General features: G+C 40.9%; 1 protein-coding gene across 16 annotated transcripts in view; it reads right to left on the bottom strand.

The window, feature by feature from the left end:
* The window catches only part of dmd (dystrophin), a 1,983,813-nt gene that overhangs the window by 1,097,251 nt on the left and 868,258 nt on the right, over positions 1-18,304 (bottom strand). The gene's annotated exons all lie outside the window — the stretch shown is intronic.

The raw sequence follows: 18,304 nt of genomic DNA, 5'->3' as shown, positions 1-18,304 counted from the left end.
CCACTGCTTATCCACCGTCAACCCCTTTAGTAAGGTTCCTCAATCCATCCTTACCAATTCACACCTCATCCACTCTTTTACTGTTGAGACCAGTATAACTTTTATTTTTTTTATTTTCTTTTATTTTTTGCATTTTTGGAACTGGGAATTGCAGATGAGAATTGAATTTTGAACAGCTTGATTTTTAAACAGAGAACAGAAGTCTAATGTTTACCATTGGGAACTAGTCTGGAAAGATAATAGAGGTAGAGTACCACTCTAAGAACACTGTGGATAGTTCAGCACCACAATTCATTGTGGTCAGGGAATAGCAGCTGGTCAGAAATTGAATTGATCAATCAAGGGAGGACCAGTGCCAACCACTTTAACACCTCCTCCCACTCCGCCAAGGACAAGCACATCCTGGGCCTCCTCACCAGCAAATCCTAGCTACCTGACGCTTGGAGGAAGAATGCCTCATCTTCCGCCTGGGGACTCTCCAACCACATGGCATCAATGTCATTTCACCAGTTTCCTCATTTCCTTTCCCCTCACCTTATCCCAGATCCAACCCTTCAACTCAGCACCGCTCTCTTGAACTTCTCCCACCTGTTCATCTTCTTTTGCACCTATCCACTCCAACCTATGACATCATCCCCCCCACCTGCATCCACCTATTGCCTTCCAAGCTTCTTGCAGCCCCACCCCCCTCATTTTTATCTCTCAGCACCCTTTGGTACCCCCCCTCCCCCCACATTCCTGATGAAGGGCTTATGCCCAAAACATCGATTCTCCTGCTCCTCAGATGCTGTTCTGACCTGCTGCGCTTTTCCAGCACGACATGTTTTGACTCACCCAGAGAGAATGTCAAGAGAGAAAGAGTGAACAGGCTTTGATTGTGTTTTGGTGCAGAAAGCACTATTGCTTTGGAAACTGTTTTGCTTTTGTTGTCTCTATTATTCTCCAATTATCTAGGTGTTGAAGGTCCAGAGAAAAGAATCCCAGTCTATAAGAAGACAGGAAATGTCAACCGAGGCCTATGGAAGGTGTTTGCATTGATCAATGACTTTGCAATTCAAGCAAGAAATAAACCTTTGTGCCTATAATACAACTCATCAGATTTCATAAAAGCTTAGTATTCTTTGAAACGGTTATTAAACGGGCAATTTATGTTTTTAAAAATTTATCTTTTTGAGTCTCTGTTGGTGTGACAGTGAGGAGAGTTGGTAATCAAACAAGATTGGGTTTAGATTGCTGATATTAACTAGATTATCTTATAGTTCATCTGTGTTCTGCTAAAGTTACATTAGTAACAGTAATGTTATTTTTCTTAAGTTATAAACTTGGTATCCAAGATTTGTTTAGTTTGGAGCAATTAAGCAATTTTTGAGGGTCATCAAATGTTTTAATTTCACTGCATTGCGTATCCAGTGTTACTGAATCAGATTTGTCTAGCCTATTATCCCTATGTCGAAACAATTTGCTTGATTTAGATTCAGGTCCCTAGTTTTGGATACAGCCACTTTGTTCTCCGTCTTAATGAAGAATTCTATCATATTATGGTCCTTCTTCATAAAGACCCTGCACAACAAGATTGTTAACTAATCCTTGCTCAATGCACACTACCAAGTCTACAATAGCCTGTTCTCTGGTTCATTCCCCTGCGAAACATCCACATTTCACCGAGGTAATATAGAATACAAACTGGTATAAATATATTGGTTTCTTTGTATTCAGATAGCAGATTCCACTGAATAATCTATCAGATTTTATATTAAACAAAACAGACTTCCCAGAATCAAAAAACTTGAAGCTTGATTATTTAAATAAAATCTAGCAATAAACACCTGTAATCTATTCAATGCTAAGAAATTACACAGAATCCTGAACATTACTAAGTTTTTTCCAATTTTTTTTATTCATTCATGGGATGTGGCCATCACTGGTTAGGTCAGAATTTTTTGCCCATCCCTAATTGCACAGATGGCAGACGAGAATCACCACATTGCTGTTGGTCTGGAGTTACATGTAGTCCAGACAATGTAAAGACGGTAATTTCCTTCCCTAAAGGACATTAATGAACCAGATGGGTTTTTCCAACAATCGGCAATGGTTTCATGATCATTATCAAACTCTTAATTCCAGGTTTTTATTGAATTCAAGTTCAAATTCCACCAACTGCCATGACAGGATTTGGACCTCATCCCCAAATCACTACCTAGATCTCTGGACCAACAGTCCAGTGATAATACCAGTAGGCCATTTCCAGAATCTTCTAGATTCATCTATGCGTCTGTGGAGACACATGAAAAAAGTGGACTATTGGCCATACACAGGAGATTAATGAGCAAAATTGAAGTTTTGAGATGGATAGAAAATTGGTTAGCTGACTGGAAACAGTAGGAATAAATAAATCAGATTCCAAACAGCAAGCAGTGGCTAGTGACGTACCACAGTGATTGGCAGCAGGATCCCAGCTATTTACAATGTGTGTTGATGTTTTAGATAAGGGAACTAAACGTAATAACTCAAAATGTGCAGAAAGTTGGGTGGAAGGATGATCTGTGCAGAGGATGCAGAGATGTAGCAGTGTGATTTGGACAAGCTCTGTAAGTGTGCAAATGTAAGGCAGTTGCAGTATAATTAGGATAAAGTGAAGTCAAACAAACTGATAGCAAAAATCAGAAAGCAGATTATTATTTCAATGACTGCAAATTGAGAGAGAGGAATATTCTCTGAGACGTAGGTGTGCTCATACAGCACTTGCTCAAAGTAAACATGCAGGTGCAGCAGGAAGTAAAGAAGGCAAACTGTATGTTGGTCTATGTAGTGAGAAGATTCATGCACAGGAACAAGTATGTCTTCCTGCAATTATACAGAGCATCAGTGAGACCACCCTTGGTGCAGTTTTGGTCTCTGTAGTGATTGGAACCATGGTCAGGTGGATCTCATTGACTATGAGATTCTTGTTTTGGTTTGCAAACCTGGGCCATTCAGGGAGCCCTGGCTGACAGATACAAACAAGAGAGTCTCCTGACTTCAGGGACTGACTCTGAGCTGGATGCTCACAGCCAGTGGATTGTGCAGATGTAAATAAAGAGTAACTTGGTGACCGGATACCAGCCTCTGTGCAATTACTTCAGTCCCTTGATTTGAGGAACAATGTTCTTGCTATAATGGGAGTGCAGAGAAAGTTTACCAATTGATTCCTGGGATGGCATGCCTAATATATGAGATGAGATTGAGTTGGTAGGTCTTGTATTCATGGAGTTTAGAAGAACGAGGGGCAGATCTCATAGAAACCTTTAAAGTTCTAACAGGTTAAATGCAAGAAGAATGATCCTGATTTTTTTTTTGGGGGGGGGGGGGGTGGAATCCAGAATCAGTCATCACAGTTTAAGAATAAAGGGTAAATTTTTCAGGACTGAGATGAGGAAATATTTCTTCACCCAGAGAGAGATAAGCCTGTAGGATTTTCCAACACAAAGTGGACAAGGCAAAATCATGTGTTTCCAAGAAAGAGGTAAATAAAGCTCTTATGCGTTAAGGGACCAAGGGATACTGAGGGAGGGTGGGATGAGGGTACTGAGCTCAATGATCAGATGTGAACATATTGAATGGCAGAGCAGGTTAAAAGGTTAAATGGCCTACTCCTCCTCCTTTCTTCATTGTGTCAAGGTTACACAGATCCTTGAAACAAAATGCTGCATTTTGTAATTAACTTGGTTAGAGGTTTTGCAGCAAATTTAATCAAAGTGCTTTCTTTTAACTACACAAAACACAGGCAAAGTAACAGAGAGTATGCCAACTTAGCTTTTGACAGCTTAATATAGCAAGAATCTGTTCAATCCAGACTCTAGATGGTAAATCTGCTTTCTTCTGCTGAAGAAGCAAAGAGACCTTTATTCACTTCATGGTCTGTGATATTTTGAAAAGTGATGGAGTTGCTGCAAAGCTAAATCAAAAGCAAAATATGGCAGGTTCTGGAAATCTGAATTAAAAGCAGCAAATGATGGAAGTACTCGAACAGGTCTGGCAGCATCAGGACAAATGGATTTTTCACAGATGGTGAATCAAAATTAGTGCTGGAAAAGCACAGCAGGTAAGGCAGCATCCGAGGAGCTGGAAAATCAATGTTTCGGGCAAAAGCCCTTCATCAGGAACGAGGCTGGGAGCATCTGGGTAGAGAAATAAATGCTTTTATCTCTCCACCCCCGATGCTCCCAGCCTCATTCCTGATTAAGGATTTTGCCTGAAACGTTAATTTTCCTGCTCCTCGGACGCTGCCTGACCTGCTGTGCTCTTCCAGCACTACTCTAATCTCCAGCAGCTGTAGTACCCACTTTCACCTAATTGATTTTCACAGATACTGCCAGATTGAGCAGCTTCAGTTGCTGATATTCTCCGGAGGTGAAATAATTTGCTCCAACTGTGTTTGTGAAACAAATTCATAGCATTTTGTGAAGTGTGATGCAGTTTCAGAACCTGTCAGAACGATGAACAAATCAATAATTTATATTGAGCAAGTTTGACAGCAATTTGTTACATTTTTGCAATGTACAAACCATTCTATCAGGTTTCGAGACACAAAAGAAAAACAATTTGCATTTATATTGCATCTTTTTCATGAAGCCCAAAGTTTTGTATAAGGTTCTTGTACATTCTCTCAATATAACAGGTGGGATTATGCTTCTTATTTACACATTGACCTATGGAGGTCAAGGTGGCTTTTCCGCTGTTAACTCATTGGGTAAACGAATCTGAATCAGGAGTGCAAACAAATTTAGAAAATAAATGGATATCCTAAAGAGGCAATGGATAATTGAATATCATTGGTTTTGACCCCTGACCAAGAGCAAAGTGGTTGACTGCTCTGGGCAATTAGGGATGGGCATTAAAGACTGGCCTGGCCAGACACATCACATTGTGCAAATGAACTTTTAATTAAAAATGAGAGACTCAAGCAAAATTATTGAATACCCCGCCCCAGTGTGGCAGAAAGCAGCACATCTTTACAGCTGAGAGTGTGATGCTGGAAAAGCACAGCAGGTCAGGCAGCATCCGAGGAGCAGGAAAAAACAATAGTGCTGATGAAGGGATTTTGCCCGAAACATTGATTTTCCTGCTCGTCAGATGCTGCCTGACCTGCTGTGCTTTTCCAGCAGCACACTCTCGACTCTAATCTCCAGCATCTGCAGTCCTCACTTTTTGCCATCTTTACAGCTATCGTGCATTTGTCCCTGATGAATATTTGAGGACCAATTTGGGTGTTGTAATGGGTTCCAGCAAGGATTCCCATCTTTGTCATGAAGCTACACAGGATGAGGGACGGGAGTAAAGAAATTACCACCTTCGGCGTTGTGTGTATGTAATTAGAGAGGGGGCCTGCTCAAAATGAAGCTGAGCTTTTGAAAAGTTTAAAAATTCATCAAGCAAAATTGCAAGAGATCACTAGTAATGACAAAATCCAGAAGGAATTGGTGGAGAAATTTATCTTGGACCGAGACAATATCAGATTAACTAGTTCTATGCAGTGTCAGGAACAATGCACAAGTTTAAGTTTAATTTATAGCTTGCACGTCGTGCTTTCAGAAGGGAGAGACATGGTTTTATTTATGTTTTTTGAGTTCTTCTTGGTATTCTGGTACCTGAAATCTGGAAGTCCGTTTGTTTACATGTGTTTTGTATAATGAAATTTTACATTCTTTGAAACTTAGGTATGGGTGTTGGTATGTGAACAATAAAAGGTGGAAAAAGACTGTGCGATTGGCTAGCGACAACAATCTCACTGAAACACAGAAACATCCAGGAGAAATATGATCAGCATGCTTGTGTGCCCATGACTGTATGTCACAAGAGTGGTGAATGTTTCAGTAAGAAATTTGGATTTTAGAATCATAGAGCTGCACAACATGGAAAAAGGACCTTCTTTCCAACTTGCCCACGCCGAACAGATATCCTAAATTAAACTCATTGTCTTTACCAACATTTGAACTGTATCCCTCTAAACCCTTCCGATTCACGTACCCATTCAGATGTCATTTTAATGTTATAATTGTACCAGCCTCCACTAGTTCTTCTGGCAACTCATTTCATACATCACCATCTGCATGAAAAAGTTGCCTGAGGTCCCTTTTAAATCTTTTCCCTCTCATCTTAAATCTATGCCCTTGAGTTTTGGACCCCCCCACAAACCCTGGGGAAAAGACCTTGGTTATTCACCTATCCGTGCCCCTCATGGCTTTACAAACCTCTATAAGGTCACCCCTCAGCCTCCAATGCTCCAGGGAAAATTGCCCCAGCCTATTTAGCCTCTCCCTATAGCTCACACCCTCCAACGCCAGCAACATCCTTTTGTAAATCCTTTCTGAATCCTTTCAAATCTCACAATAGCCTTATGTTAGGATTAAAGAAATAATGCAAGTATGAATCATTTTCTGGTGTTTGCAATGGAAACGTCCCAACCTTTTTCTCCAATGTAAGATGGATAATGCTCTTATCTAATATTCCTATGTTCCGAAGAGAGGTTGTACCATTCTTTAGCATACTTACAGACTGCTGTGAATGCATTCAGTACCTAACTGACCTGGTTTAGAAAAAGACAAAGCTAGGTCAATCAAGTCAGTTTTCAGATTGGGATTTGATATTTCTCTAATGTTAAGGTTACTGGGATCATAGTGCCTAGTATTTAGTACCTTTGCAAACAACGAAGTATCAAGTTCTTCATATAAACCTCAACTGATCAAAATGCACCCATTTTGGAACATTATCTGAGACAGATTTCTAGCCCATGATGTTTTGTAAATACCACAGAGGCCAGATAAAAGGAGCACAACTCATAAAAACAAGAAGCAGGTTAAGAGAAGTAAGAGACAACAATACCTAAAAGTAGAGATCTCAAAATATTAGTTCAGTGAGCGTGTGCATGATTTGGACTGGAGACAGATAAATACTCATGGAATTCATAACTTAACTCGTCAAAGTAATCATTAAAATTATAAACAATAAGTCACATTTCAACATTTAAATTCTTACGGAGGTAAACACATGAGAGATGGTAGGGCAAGTGCTGTGTAGGTAATAATGGACACCAACATGATCCTGAGTAACTATGTCCACAGTAAACTCAAGGAACTACAGCTCAGGGTTCGAGTTGAAGGTGAGCTCCAGACAATGTAATATGTCAAGCAGAAACAATCACACATCTTAAGAACTTCAGATTGGTCTGCTATCAATAACAGGAAGATTTGACCACATGCAAGGCAATTCTAGGTTTCTAGAATATAACACTGAGAGAGTCCCGGCCCTTCATTTGGTAGTTAATGATGGGTTAATAATCACACTGAGCACAGCACAGTGCTCCAGGAGGACATTCAAGTTGGAGACTAAAATAAAATGCAGGAATCATAGGAGATTACATCTTTTAGGGAAAAATATATACTTGGCTGCAAGGACCAGTGAATTAACAATGTTGTAAAAGGGCGATACAAGGAGGAGTAAAACCAATAAGGAACCAAAAAGGAGATTTATGCTTAGAGGCAAGAAACATGGTTATGGTGTCAAATGAAGACTTGGCATCTGTCTTGAGCTATGAAGAAGGTGCTGCCCAGGTCATGGTGAGAAAAGAGGAAAATTAGGCACTGAAAGGGTTTAAAATTAATAAGAATGTTATGTTGGATAAGCTGCTGTTATTTAATGCTGATAGGGTACTGGGACCACAGGAGCTGCATCCTAGGATACTGAAGGAAGTGAAAGTAGAAATTGCAGAGGTGCAAGTAATTATTTTTTAATCTTCCCTGAATATGGGAATGGTGGCAGAGGATAAGAGAATTGCAAACAGTGTGCCCTTCTACAAAAATATTGCAAAGGTGGCCCAGCAATTTGGGATAGAATTATGTGTAGATTGATTTAGAAGAGTTAGCACACATTTGTTCAGGGAAAATCATGACAAATTAACTTGGAGGAGATTACTGAAGTGGTAACATACGTGGTCAATGACAGTAATGCTGTTGCTGCAGTGAACATGGATTTCCAACAGGCATATGACACAGTGCCTCACAACACATTTGTAAGGTAATTTTCTGTTCTTGGGATAACAGGGCAGAAGCAATACAGGCACAAAACTAGCTGAGAAATAGGAAACAGATAGTAATGTTCAATAGATATTTGTTGCACTAGGAAGCACCTGTATTTGAGTTCCCCAGATGTATTTCAATTCTCTTTATATATAGTATACGATTTAGACTTTGGAGTGCTGGAGAGAATTTCAAAGTTTGCAGATAACACAAACCTTGGGAGAATTATTAACGGAGGACTTCAAAAGGGCATTGACACATTGGTAGAAATGGCAGATGGGTGGAAGATAATAGTTTAATGCAGAGAAGTGCAAGGTGATGCACTTCATTACAAAGAACTTTGAAATAAGAGATACTTTTCTAAAGAGTGTGCAGGAGCAAAAATCACTGACTTTCTTTTTGCATACAAGTCATTAAAAAGTGGCAACACAGGTAGAGAGAGGTGTTAATACAGTGTGCGGTCTTCTAGGCTTCATTGAGGGGGACATACAGCACAATAACAAGGTGATGATGAACTCATAAGACACTAGTTAAACATCAGATGGAGTGTTATGTACAGTTTGATGTGCCAAACTATGTGAATGGATGTGAATACATTGGAAAGAGTGCAGAGGTATTTGAGAGTGGCTCAAGGAATGAAAAAGATAAGTTATGATGACAGATTGAAAACTTGGGATCTTTTCTCCTTGGGGATAAGACTAAGAGGAAACTTGATAGTAGTTTTACAATCATGAGGGACCTGGACAGGGTAAATGGGGAGAAATTGTTCTCACTTAAATTGATCAAGAATCAAAGGGCAAAGTTTTAAAATGTTTTGCAAATGTGGCAAATGTGAGAAAAACTTATTTTTTTACCCACACAGCAAGTAATTAGGGTCTGGTGTTCAGTGTAGTGGAGGCAGGTTCAATTGACATATTCAAAAGGGCATTGGATGATGATCCAATTAGGAACATTATGTAGAGTTAGAGGATTAAGATAGATGATGGGCACTATGTTAAAATACACAGAGAGCCAATGGAGCAGGATGGATTGAATGGCCTTCTTCTCAACTGTGACAGCTCTGTGTTGCTTGCTAGGTGGCAGATCAAGGACATCTCCTTGTGTCTGAAGAGGAATTTGGACTGAGACTGATACTTGCAATGGCAGTTCAAGAGGCTACTTCTCAGGATAAAGAGACCATCATATGAAGAAAATCGGGCAGGTTGCGTCAATGTTCCTCAGAATTAAAATGATAAGAAATAATCTTATTGAAGCATCAGAGCCTCTGAGGGGTTTGACAGAGTAAATGCTGAGAAGATGTTTTTCCTCATTGGAAAAGTCTAGAAATAGGGTGCACAGTTTAAATGCAGGGGGCTTCTTATTTAAAACTTAGATGAAGATTTTCTTCTCCCGGGGATGACTAATCTAGGGAATTTTCAATCCCATTGAGTTTGGTCATTAAATATTTACCAATAATATTGGGTTAGCCAGATGAACTGCTACAAGACTACTGGCAAAAAAGTAAAGATGAATCCATGATCAAATCAGCTATGATGGAGAATGATCGGGCAGGTCCAAACAACCAAATGGCATGCTATTGACACTACTTATGTTACAAAGTTAACAATGCCAGGTTACAGTTCAGCAGGTTTATTTGGAAGTACTAGCTTTCAAGAGCACTGTTCCTTCACCAGCAGCGCTCTGAAAGCCAGTAACTCCAATTAAACCTGTTGGACTATAACCTGGCATTGTGAGATTTTTAACTTTGTCCGCCCCAGTCCAACACCGGCTCCTCTGCATCATATTTATGTTATGTCAATTCATCATTCTGACCAAATATGAACATTACCATCAGAGTCAGGCATATTTGTTCAATAGTTGTCACTTTCAGACCATTTCATACCACAGACCAAGTGATAAAGTGTTGGAAAGTCCTTTCTCCCTAGTCAGGGGGGAAACAAACTGATCTTAGGAGAACACCTTCCATGATCACATTATTGACTGCAAAGCATTTTGAGGCACAAAGTGCTGTTGGCGTGTAGAGACTATTGTGATTTAGGAAACTCTACTTATTGTATTTCATCAGGGCCTTTATATAATCCTTTCTCGGTAAATATTTGATGCCAGCTATTATTCAAATGTCAGCAGTTCTGGAACGATGTTGAGTAAGAGACTTCCAAAGCTCATTCAACAAACTGTGCCTACATTAGGGCAGCTTGGTGGCTCAGTGATTAGCACTGCAGCCTCACAGTGCCAGGACCCAGGTTCAATTCCAGACTTGGGCAACAGTCTGTGTGGAGTTTGCACGATCTCCCAGTGTCTGTGTGGGTTTTCTCCGAGTGCTCCAGTTTCCCCCCACAGTCCAAAAATGTGCAGGTTAGGTGAATTGGCCATGCTAAATTGTCCATAGTGTTAGGTGCATTAATCAGAGGGAAATGGGCATGGGTGGGTTACTGTTCGGAGGATTGGTGTGGACTTGTTGGGCCGAAGGGACTGTTCCCACACTGCAGGGAATCTAATCTAATCAACTCTTTGAAAAGGCTGACCTAATAGTATATGGGTTGTGAAAGAGGAATCCTGTTGTTTCACTCCCCTGCTCTTCCTCAAACACTGCAATATTTTACCTTATAAAAATGTTATCGTTCTGCCCAGACCCTGGACAAGATGCTCCGGTTTGTTACAGTTCCAAATAGGATACACCAAATTATTAAGCTCCAGAATGAACAGGACTGAACCGGGTCCCCTTCATTATTCACTCACCCCTTTGATTGTTCGCAACAACATTACTTTGAGAACAGATCCTTTCCCCCCTTCTCCTTGACCCATTTTTTTTTTGAGAAGAACACATATGCACAGATTGGAAATAAGTGCTGAGCCCAAAAAGATCAAAGTTAAAAAAGAACAGATATGCAGATCAGTCTCTTAATTGCTCACAAAGAGCAGACTATTTCATGCTACAGCTGCTGGAGGGGAGGTAATTGTCAGCACTGCTGAACTGCCAATTTCAAGATTCTGAGTGTTGAAGCGTGTTTGAGATGCCGCTGTTTAAATTCCTTTCAACCATAACTGAATTCCAGCAGGGTGAGAGAAAGTAACTTTGTTGTTCTACTTATTTATTTTTCTGTGTCTGGCTTCCTCGGTGGTTGCATTTTCGCACTCAGTGAAAGAATCCTTTTATCAGCAACATAGGGGTGACATTCACAGCCAACCAACACCTCAAAGGGAAAAAAACACAATATGTGTCTACAGTATGGGAATACATTCACAAGGGGGCCTTGTGTTCAGCAGGAATTGTCAGTCTCATTATCAAGTTAATCGCTTGATATCAAATCCCAATCTTAATTTGGAGGTGTCGGTGTTGGATTGGGGTGGACAAAGTTAAAAATCACACAATACCAGGTTATAGTCAAACAGGTTCATTTGGAAGCACTAGCTTTTGGAGCGCTGCTCCTTCATCAGGTGGTTGTGGAGAATAAGATCGTAAGACAGAATTTATAGCAAAGGTTTACAGTGTGATGCAACTGAAATGATGCACTGAAAAATACCTCATCTGATGGGGATGGCCTCAACCGGGACCTTGGGTTCATGTCACACTATAAGTGACCCCATGGCACTACACGCACACACTCACACTCTTACGGCTCACACATGCACATCCCAACACTCAGCCACACGTATGCCCTCTTACGGACACTCACACACATACACTCTCAGACACTCAAATTTCCCACACACGCACACATACAAGTTTGTGGGGTGAATTTATACTTGCGGAATTGCCTTTATTTGATTTAAAAAACTGCATGAATCCATACAAGATTCTGTAAATCCCTTTTTTAGAAATAGAATCAGTCTGAACATTGGGGCACAGACAGCCTCACACCTTCAATGCATTCTCTGAGCTGACATTGTTAAAGTTCACTTGAGAATGTAACTTTTGAAAAAAGTTCTGGGATTTACATATGAAAGAATTGAAACCAACATGGTCATTCTTCAAGATGAGAGACTTAAACAATCCAGGTATTTTTCAACATATCATTTCAGTTGCATCACACTGTAAACCTTTGCTATAAATTCTGTGTCTTATGACCTTATACTCCACAACCACCTGATAAAGGAGCTTCCAAGTAAACCTGTTTGACTATAACCTGGTGCTGTGGGATTTTTAACTTTGTTCAGAGCACTAGGTGTGACACTCCACTGGACTCTCTCACTCCGACTCTCTCTCCAAGTGGTAATTTAATTTATATTAAATTTGTTTAAACATACATTAATCAACACTTTGGATGTATCGCGCCCCCCCCCCCCCCCCACCACCTTTTTTCAAAACAAAATCACTTTTGGAATTACAGTTTACTCGGGGTTCTGACATACTCACATTCCTTTCAAAAGTTATTATTCACACCGACATCCTTCCAACTTTTAAACATCAGTGAAAGGACAAAATGTAATTTCATCTCTCTGGCTTTGTCCTATTAATTTCAAAACTGCTTGTTAAATCTACGCAGGGCTATGATGCTATTTTCATCCCTCTACTCCATATGTCAGTACATTAATTATCTTTTAAACTCACTTACGTGATATGAGCTAGACCACGTTTATTGCCTATCCCGAGTTGCCTTTGAGAAGGTGGCAATCAGCTTTTGCAATTGGTAAGGACGTCAATAATGCCATTACGGAGGGAGATCCAGGATTTCGATCACACAACACTGAAGGAATGACAACATAGTTCCAAAACTGGACACTGAGTAGCTTGCAGTTTTTTTCCCCCAGTTGTCAAGATTATCTATACTGGACAGCCTTATTTGGATTAAGTGAAAGTGGGCATTGCAGATGATGGAAATCAGAGTCAAGATTAGAGTGGTGCTGGAAAAGCAGAGCAGCTCAGGCAGCATCTGAGGAGCAGGAAAATAAACGTTTCAGGCAAAAGCCCTTCAGCAGGAATGAGGCTGGGAGCCTTGAGGATGAAGAATAAATAGGAGAGGGTGGGGTGGTGGGGGGGGAACGGAGGTAGTTGAGAGTACAATAGGTGGATGGAGGTGAGGGTGAAGGTGATAGGTCTGAGGGGAGGGTGGAGTGGATAGGTGGGAAGGAAGAGTGGCAGGTAGGACAGCTCATGAGGATGGTGCTGAGCTGGAAGTTTGGAACTGGGGTAAGGTGGGGGGAGGGGAAATGAGGAAACTGGTGAAGTCCACATTGATGACCTGGGGTTCAAGGGTCCTGAGGCAGAAGATGAGGAGTTCTTCCTCCAGGCGTAGGGTAGTGAGGGACTGGCGAAGGAGGCAGCCCAGGACCTCCATGTCCTCAGCAGAGTGGAAGGGGAAGTTGAAATGTTCAGCCACTGGGCGGTTGATTGGTGTGGGTGTCCTGGAGATGTTCTCTGAAGCACTCTGCGAGTAAGTGACCAGTCTCCACCATGTAGAGTAGAACGCATCAGGAGCAATGTGTAGGTGAAACTTTGATGGATGTGGAAGGCTCCTTTGGGGCCTTGGACGGAGGTGAAGGGGGGAGGTGTGGGCGCAAGTTTTGCAATTCCTGCGGTGGCAGGGGAAGGTGCCAGGACAGGAGGGTGACCTTATTTCTAATGGCCACTTAAATAAAAGGTCTGTTTACCGGGTTTCTTTAGTAAAATACAATGATTGTCTCATTTGGGTGGCATGGTGGTTCAGTGGTAAGCACTGCTACCTCATAGTGCTCAGGACCTGGGTTCGATTACAGCCTCGGTTGACTGTCTAAGTGGAGTTTGCACCTTCTCTCCATGCCTGCGTAGGTTTCTTCTCAAAGTCCAAAGGTTTGCAAGTCAGTGGATTGACCATGGGAAATGCAGGGTTATTGGGTAGGGTAGTAGGTTTCAATGAGATGTTCCTTGGAGGATTGGTTGAGACACAATCGACTGAATGGCTTGCTTCTACATTGTAGGAATTCGATGAAAGCATATTTAATTATGATAGACTACAGTCCTTGTCCCGCTAAATGACCCCAAATAAACTGCATGTGCACATAGACTCATACTTGAGAAAAAGGGAGGGGGGTACAAAACTAAGTTCTCTCTGCAGAGGTTCACTTACAATCTCTGCACAACTTTCACTTATTTGATTTAATTCCCCAAACATCATTTGAATACAAAGTAAAAAATAGCTTTACTGTGATGGGAAATACTTTGTTGGACAAATAACTTCCTTTTTGTTTTAACTTTCTACTCTTAAATGTATCTGTGGGATAACAAGGTAGAGTTTTAATGGGGGAGAAAAAGAAACAACTGTTAAATGAGAGTATAATGGAAAGTAGGAGACAAGGTGACCAATATGGCTCCCACTTATAAATTGCCTTGATTTTAATACTCTGATCCTTATTTTCAAATTGTTCTGAAGTTTGTCCCATTCACCTCTCACCCTCTCCAGTTACACAAATCTCCCAAGATAGCATAGTCAGCAAAATAGACACTGCTCTCTGTGGACAGGATCAAGAGTCCAAAAGTCTGTACACCAGGGGTTCAGGATATCTCATCTGGTCTTCAGAGGAACTCAGAACAAGAGGGGACAGACCCACTTGCTGTGGTCCATGTAAGTACGAACAAAATAGGAAGACAGAGGAAAATGGCTCTGCTGAGGGAATATGAACAGCTAGAGGCTAAATTTAAAAGCAGAACCAAAAAGTCAAAATAAGGCTGAGTCAGCATGGCTTTGTCAAGGAGAGGTCATGCCTGACAATTCTGTTGGAATTCTTAGAGGAGATAAGGAGAAAGTTTGGCAAAGGAGAGCCAGTGATTAGATGAGATTAGATTCCCTACTGTGTGGAAACAGGCCCTTCGGCCCAACCAGTCCACACCGACCCTCCAAAGAGTAACCCACCCAGACCCATTTCCCTCCCACTAATGCATGTGGCACTATGGGCAATTTAGCACGGCCAATTCACCTAGGTAAAAACAATGACTGCAGATGCTGGAAACCAGATTCTGGATTAGAGTGATGCTGGAAAAGCACAGCAGTTCAGACAGCATCCAAGGAACAGGAAAATCAACATTTCGGGCAAAAGCCCGACTTGCACAGATTTGGACTGTGGGAGGAAACCGGAGCACCTGGAGGAAACCCACGCAGACACGGGGAGAATGTGCAAACTCCATACAGATAGTTGCCTGACACTGGAATTGAACCTGGGACCTGGTGCTGTGAGGCAGCAGTGCTAACTTCTGCGCCTTCCAAAAGGCCTTTGAGAAGGTACCCCATAGGGAGCTGCTAAATAAGATAATAACCCATTGTGTTAGAGGCAAGGTGTTGGCATGGATAGAGATTTGGCTGACTGTCAGAAAATGGGGATAAAGGGTTTTTTTTCAGTGTGGTAGCCAGTTACTAGTGAAACTCTGCAGTGTACTGGGACCAGGACTATTCACGTTACACATTAATGATCTAGACAAAGGAACTGATGGCATTGTTGCTAAGTTTGCAGATCAAAGATGGGCTCATGGACAGGTAGTTTTGAGGAAGCAGGGAGGCTGCAGAAGGACTTGGACAGACTGGGACACTGGGCAAAGAAGTGGCAGATGGAATATAATGTGCAGAAATGTGAGGTTATGCACACTTTGGGGAAGAAAAGAAGTGTATACTAATTTCTGAATGGGAATGTGCTTCAGAAATCTGAAGCACAATGGGAATCGGGAATTGGGAATATTGTTTCATGACTCTCAAGGTTAATATGCAAGTTTAGTGAGCATTTTGGAAGGCAAATGCAATATTACAGATAGCTATAGTCCAAGAGCAGGGAGGTACTGCTGATGTTTTACAAGACTCTGATCAAATCACAATATTTGGAGTATTATGATCGGTTTTGGGCCCCATACATAAGTATGTGCTGATATTGGAGGGGGGTCCAGAGGAGGTTGATAGCGATGATCCCAGGGATGAAGAACTACTCATAGGAGGAGTGGTTGAGGACTCTGGATCTGTTTAGAAGGATTAGTGGTAGGGTGGGGAGAGTTGGGAGGCATCTTATTGAGGTTTACAGAATACTTAGAAGAATGGGTAGAGTGAACATGGAGAACATGTTTCCACTAGTACAAGAGACTAGGACTCAAAGGCACAGAGCGAAGAGACTTAAGAACTGAGATGAAGAGGAATGGCTAATCTGTGGAACTCAGTACTGCAGAAGGCTGTGGAGGCCAAGTCAGTGAGTGCCTTTCAGACAGATAGATGGATGGGTTCTGGATTAGTAATTAGTAAAGATTTCAAAAGTTAAGGCGAGAAGTCAGGAGAATGAGTTAATTCTGCTCCTACATCTAACAGTCATTCAATGCCAGATCTGACTGAACCATGAGGGTCCTGTCCAAGATTGAAAAATCTGCTTAAAAGTCTGGCATCATCCTGGAACACAAAGTTAACAATCCACATTATTTTCTCTTTCAAAAATTAATTCAGAGCATAGAACTTTACAGTGCAGTACAGGCCCTTTGGCCCTCGATGTTGCACCAACCTGTGGAACCATTTATCCGACACTATGCCATTTTCATCCACATGTTTATCCAATGACCATTTCTTAAACTTCTTTCACTCGTCTCCATCCTCATCTCAAATAGTGTGAGAAGCCTACTCTCCTCCTCCAATACCTCTCCATTGCAATCTAGTTGGATGCAATTGCAGTCATCTGCTGTCACATGAAAAAGTATTCTCTTCCTTATTCTGACCAGTTACCTTCCAATCCCTGGACCCTTCCTCACCTTCAGGTTATCCTTTGGTGCATTCATCTGGAAACCAGTGTCAGTTACCGGCTGTGTAATATAAACATCCTGCTTGACCACACCACCACGTCTTTTGATAGTTTCATTGTCTTGATATTGTCTGATAGTTTGTGCAATATCCAGGACAGGAAAAACTGAAATTTCTTCCAACTAAATACTAGGAAGACTGAAGCTATTGTCTTTAGTTTCTGCTACAAACTTGTCCCGAGCCATCAACTTCCATCCCTTTCCCAGGAAATTTTCTGAGACTAATCCTATATGTTTGCAAACCTTAGTGCTATATGTGACCTCAAGATAAGCAACTGCCAAATTGTTTTAAATGGTTCTGTGCAAGTGTGCAGACATTTAGCTCAAATAATTCATTTTCAGGATCTAAATACTAGAATTTGACCCACCACTCTCAAATAATAAATTGTTACACTCCTACCACATTGATACTTTAGCACAGACAAGGGACTCAAAGACAATCTGACCCAGTTGTACACAGTTTCGCAGGATTGCACAGTCAAAGACGCGAAGTAAAATAAACAATATGTTCTGTGAAAGGACAAAACATTTAGGGGAAAAATACAATCTGAAGAAGTTTGCAAGAGAGTTAAAATAAGTAAAGAGCAGGGATAATGAAGTATTATAGGTGGATGAAGCAGCTGGGCAAAATTTGATAGCTGGTTTATGATGTGGGTAAATGCGAACTTGTCCTGTTTTAGCAGAAAGACTAGAAAAGTTTTATATCACTAAAAGTGAAAGATATGCAGCATTTTGTACAACTAGTATAGAGGGATTGAGGGATTCTGGTACATTCAGCACAGAAGGTTATCCATCCAGATCCAACAATTGATAAGGAAGACAAATGTAATGTTGTTGGTTATTGCCAAGGGAATGATAATTAAGAATATGGAAGTTTTACTGCATATATAGACAGTTTAGTGAGGCCACATCTACAGTACTGCATACAGTTTCGGACTGCTTACTTGAAAAACTGCTTCAAAAGTATTTCAGAGATTGCTCTCATGGATGTGGATATGCAGGGAAGGAAATGAAGGATCAATCAAAGGAAACAATAAGCTTTGGTCAACAGTGAAAGAGAAGTTGTAGGAGGGAAAAGATAAAATTAACATTGGGTTGAAGCACCAAGGTTAAATCAGTAAGAATGGTGTCTGGGAAAAATCAGAACAATGACGTTAATTAGGATTTCAATTTAAAGGTTTGCAACAGCATTGTGGTAGTGTCTTTATATAACAAAAGATAGCAGTGAATGGAAAGAAGCAGCATATTGCTTCTGAACTCTGGATAAGTGCATTCTGCTGCAAGTGATGAAATGTCTGTCAAATATAGATTTAAATAATTACAGGCTTCTCTCCCATTTGAATGATTTCAATGTTCAGTGTTCGGCAACGATTTAGGGAAAAAACACTAGAACGTGTATACTTCAATTCTACTTGGTGAAAACCTGTTCTGCAAGTCTTACTTTGGTTTGGAAAGACTTTGATTGGAGAAAATTCCACATACCGTTTACCAGCTCAGGTTAGTTTCTCATATA

The sequence above is a fragment of the Chiloscyllium punctatum genome, chromosome 15, assembly GCF_047496795.1.
Source record: "Chiloscyllium punctatum isolate Juve2018m chromosome 15, sChiPun1.3, whole genome shotgun sequence".
In the NCBI taxonomy this organism is placed as follows: Eukaryota; Metazoa; Chordata; class Chondrichthyes; order Orectolobiformes; family Hemiscylliidae; genus Chiloscyllium; species Chiloscyllium punctatum.
This window is presented reverse-complemented; position numbering and strand designations above follow the sequence as displayed.